Below are 5000 nucleotides of genomic sequence, written 5' to 3'. Positions count from 1 at the left end.
GCAAACTATTGGACAAGTGGAGACTTTAAAAGCAATGCGAATGAAGACTAGGAAATATTCTCTAAAACATATAACTTGGACTTGTGATTACTCTCCATTTATTGGACAAGTCCAAACTATTTTAATTGTGACAATTTTCCATACTGTAGACAAGTGAAAACTCTTTCAAGAGATAAGTTGGGTTTAGATTATTAGCATCTTGGACTTTTAATCACTCTGTATATAGTGGACAAGTGCAAACTATTGGATTTTTAACAACTCTATATACCTTGGACTTGTGAACACTCTTTATACATTGGACATGTGCAAACTATTGTACTTGTGACAACTCCATATGCATTGGACTTGTGAACACTTTTAATACATTGGACAAGTGGTAACTCTATATACCTTGGACATGTGAACACTCTTTATAAATTGGACAAGTGCAAACTATTGTACATGTGACAACTCAACTTATACCATGGACTTGTGACCACTCTCTATATAATGGACAAGTGCAAACTATTTGATTTGTAACAACTCTATATACTTTGGACTTGTGATCACTCTGTATATAGTGGACATGTGACAACTTTATATTCATTGGACATGTGAACACTCTCTACATAACGGACATGTGCAAACTATTGTATTTTTAACAACCCTATATACCTTGGACTTGTGAACACTTTTAATAAGTTGGACAAGTGGTAACTCTATATACCTTGGACATGTGAACACTCTTTATAAATTGGACAAGTGCAAACTATTGTACTTGTGACAACTTAACTTATACCATGGACTTGTGGCCACTCTTTATATAATGGACAAGTGCAAACTATTTGATTTGTAACAACTCTATATACTTTGGACTTGTGATCACTCTGAATATAGTGGACGTGTGACAACTTTATATTCATTGGACATGTGAACACTCTCTACATAATGGACATATGCAAACAATTGTACTTGTGACAACTCCATATGCTTTTAATAAATTGGACAAGTGGTAACTCTATATACCTCGGACATGTGAACACTCTTTATATAATGGACAAGTGCAAACTATTTGATTTGTAACAACTCTATATACTTTGGACTTGTGATCACTCTGTATATAATGGACTTGTGACAACTTTATATTCATTGGACTTGTGAACACTATCTACATAATGGACATGTGCAAACTATTGTATTTTTAACAACCCTATATACCTTGGACTTGTGAACACTTTTAATAAATTGGACAAGTGATAACTCTATATACCTTGGACATGTGAACACTCTTTATAAATTGGACAAGTGCAAACTATTGTACATGTGACAACTCAACTTATATTATACCATGGACTTGTGATCACTCTTAATACAAATGAATAAGTGATAACTCTATATATCTTGGACTTGTGATCACTCTTTATATAGCGGACAAAAGTAAACTTTAGGACTTGTGATCACTTTGATTATAGTGGACAAGTGTAAACTATTTCATTTGTTACAACTCTATAAACCATGGACATGTGAACACTCTTTATACATTGGACAAGTTGTAAACTATTGGACTTGTGACAACTCTATAAACCTTGGACATGTGAACACTCTTTATACATTGGACAAGTTGTAAACTATTGGACTTGTGACAACTCTATATACCTTGGACTTGTGAACACTCTTTATACATTGGACAAGTGTAAACTTTAGGACAAGTGATGTCTCTGAAAGCAATGCGAACGGGGACTTAGAAAATTTTTTTCGATCGGATATGAGTTGGGTTTAGACGATTGAGAGACAATTTTTCAAAATGATCACTCGGCTACTAGCTTTGAGGAGGAAGCAATGCTTGAGAAGGAAGGCTTGTAATAATGTAAAAAAAAAAAAAATTTTTTTTTCTCAAAGTACTTGGAGCCCAGTTTAGTCTTGTGTACATCACTTGGAGAATTCTCCCATAAGACATAATGCATAACACCATGAATCGCGGTACACTTTTTTTTGCGATTTGGATCCTTATAAGGAGTGGTATTTGAAAAATTTTTTCGATTGTATATAAGTTGGGTTTAGACGAATAATGAAAAAGCAATGCGCACCAAAAATTTTTCAAAAAAAAAAATAATTTCAAAAAAAAAAAAAAAATTTTTTTTTTTCGCTTGAAAACATTTTTTGAGTGAAGATGAGTTTAGTTTAGACGATATATAAAAGCAATGCGCACGGGAACTTTGAAAAATTTGTCGAATAGATATGAGTTGGGTTTAGACGAATTGAAAAAAGAAAAAATTGTATTTTATTGGTTAAGTACTTGAAGACCTGTTCGGGCTAGTGTACATCACTTGGAGACTTTTCGCATAAGAGTTAATGCATAAGACCATGAATCGCGGTACACTTTTTTTTTTGATTTGGATCCTTGTAAGCACAGCATTGTCACGGGTCGGCGTCTAAGACCAAATGGCCCTTATGTGACGAGCGCCTTGGGCGTTTTAGTATGAATTTTTTCATTTTTGAAAATAATTTTATACTTATACAACAGAGCATCGACTCACTCGATTCCGAGCGAGAATAAGTTGAAAATAAAATTTTTAACGAAAAAATGTCTAAAGACATTAACAAGACGACTTTTTCAAAGTCTAACGATGGGTATATAAAATTTATATATCTTGTATATAATATATTTGAGAGTACGTTTTGAAATGTACAAAGAACGGATTTCGAGTCAAAATATATAAAATGAGGGCGACTCAATCTGTAAATGTTGAACGAATGCCCTTATATAAAAAAAAAAACAAAAATATATAAGGAGAGCAGTTATAAAAATATATATTAAATATATGTTGTATGTGAGTCTCATCGTTTAGAACAAAATGTTTCTTTCGATGTTTAAAAGACCCTCTTCATATTATATATTTTATACTCTCTCACTCAATATTTATAAAAAGAAGCTTGAGTGTTCTGAGAGTGTATTATTTTATAATATTACTTGAAAGATATATTCAAAGCTCCCTGGTTGATCCTGCCAGTAGTCATATGCTTGTCTCAAAGATTAAGCCATGCATGTCTAAGTGCATGCCATATTAAGGTGAAACCGCGAATGGCTCATTAAATCAGTTATGGTTCCTTAGATCGTACCCACATTTACTTGGATAACTGTGGTAATTCTAGAGCTAATACATGCAAACCAGAGTTCCGACCAGAGATGGAAGGAACGCTTTTATTAGATCAAAACCAATCGGTGGCGGGCTTTGCTCGTCCACCGTTTACTTTGGTGACTCTGAATAACTTTGTGCTGATCGCACGGTCTCGCACCGGCGACGCATCTTTCAAATGTCTGCCTTATCAACTGTCGATGGTAGGTTCTGCGCCTACCATGGTTGTAACGGGTAACGGGGAATCAGGGTTCGATTCCGGAGAGGGAGCCTGAGAAACGGCTACCACATCCAAGGAAGGCAGCAGGCGCGCAAATTACCCACTCCCGGCACGGGGAGGTAGTGACGAAAAATAACGATACGGGACTCATCCGAGGCCCCGTAATCGGAATGAGTACACTTTAAATCCTTTAACGAGGATCAATTGGAGGGCAAGTCTGGTGCCAGCAGCCGCGGTAATTCCAGCTCCAATAGCGTATATTAAAGTTGTTGCGGTTAAAAAGCTCGTAGTTGAATCTGTGTCGCACGCTGTCGGTTCGCCGCTCGCGGTGTTTAACTGACATGCTCGTGAGACGTCCTACCGGTGGGCTTAGCTCCTTCGGGGGCGGTCCAACTAATATCCCATCGCGGTGCTCTTTATCGAGTGTCGAGGTGGGCCGGTACGTTTACTTTGAACAAATTAGAGTGCTTAAAGCAGGCTATCATTTGCCTGAATATTCTGTGCATGGAATAATGGAATAGGACCTCGGTTCTATTTTGTTGGTTTTAAGAAACCCGAGGTAATGATTAATAGGGACAGATGGGGGCATTCGTATTGCGACGTTAGAGGTGAAATTCTTGGATCGTCGCAAGACGGACAGAAGCGAAAGCATTTGCCAAAAATGTTTTCATTAATCAAGAACGAAAGTTAGAGGTTCGAAGGCGATCAGATACCGCCCTAGTTCTAACCATAAACGATGCCAGCTAGCGATCCGCCGAAGTTCCTCCGATGACTCGGCGGGCAGCTTCCGGGAAACCAAAGCTTTTGGGTTCCGGGGGAAGTATGGTTGCAAAGCTGAAACTTAAAGGAATTGACGGAAGGGCACCACCAGGAGTGGAGCCTGCGGCTTAATTTGACTCAACACGGGAAACCTCACCAGGCCCGGACACCGGAAGGATTGACAGATTGAGAGCTCTTTCTTGATTCGGTGGGTGGTGGTGCATGGCCGTTCTTAGTTGGTGGAGCGATTTGTCTGGTTAATTCCGATAACGAACGAGACTCTAGCCTGCTAAATAGGCGTACCTTATGGTATCTTGAAGGCCCCCGGCTTCGGTCGGTGGGTTTTTACTACCAACGTACAAATAAATCTTCTTAGAGGGACAGGCGGCTTCTAGCCGCACGAGATTGAGCAATAACAGGTCTGTGATGCCCTTAGATGTTCTGGGCCGCACGCGCGCTACACTGAAGGAATCAGCGTGTCTTCCCTGGCCGAAAGGCCCGGGTAACCCGCTGAACCTCCTTCGTGCTAGGGATTGGGGCTTGCAATTATTCCCCATGAACGAGGAATTCCCAGTAAGCGCGAGTCATAAGCTCGCGTTGATTACGTCCCTGCCCTTTGTACACACCGCCCGTCGCTACTACCGATTGAATGATTTAGTGAGGTCTTCGGACTGGTGCGCGGCAGTGTTTCGGCATTGCCGATGTTGCCGGGAAGATGACCAAACTTGATCATTTAGAGGAAGTAAAAGTCGTAACAAGGTTTCCGTAGGTGAACCTGCGGAAGGATCATTAACGTATTACAGTTAAAATGTATGCTCTACGAAGCATCGTCTGTTTTACTTAATAAAATTTATATATACATATTTTATTATATGTAATATATAAAAAATTTTGAACGAGCCAAA

General features: G+C 38.9%; 1 non-coding gene across 1 annotated transcript; it reads left to right on the top strand.

The window, feature by feature from the left end:
* Nucleotides 1–2970: 2970 nt before the first annotated feature.
* Nucleotides 2971–4887, top strand: LOC122507268. The gene has a single exon (XR_006302102.1). It is a non-coding gene; the product is annotated as a small subunit ribosomal RNA (ribosomal RNA).
* Nucleotides 4888–5000: the final 113 nt, after the last annotated feature.

This window comes from Leptopilina heterotoma, unplaced genomic scaffold (genome assembly GCF_015476425.1).
Source record: "Leptopilina heterotoma isolate Lh14 unplaced genomic scaffold, ASM1547642v1 Lhet_456, whole genome shotgun sequence".
Lineage (NCBI taxonomy): Eukaryota > Metazoa > Arthropoda > Insecta > Hymenoptera > Figitidae > Leptopilina > Leptopilina heterotoma.
The sequence above is the reverse complement of the archived record's forward strand: the minus strand, read 5'-3'. Positions and strand labels throughout refer to the sequence as shown.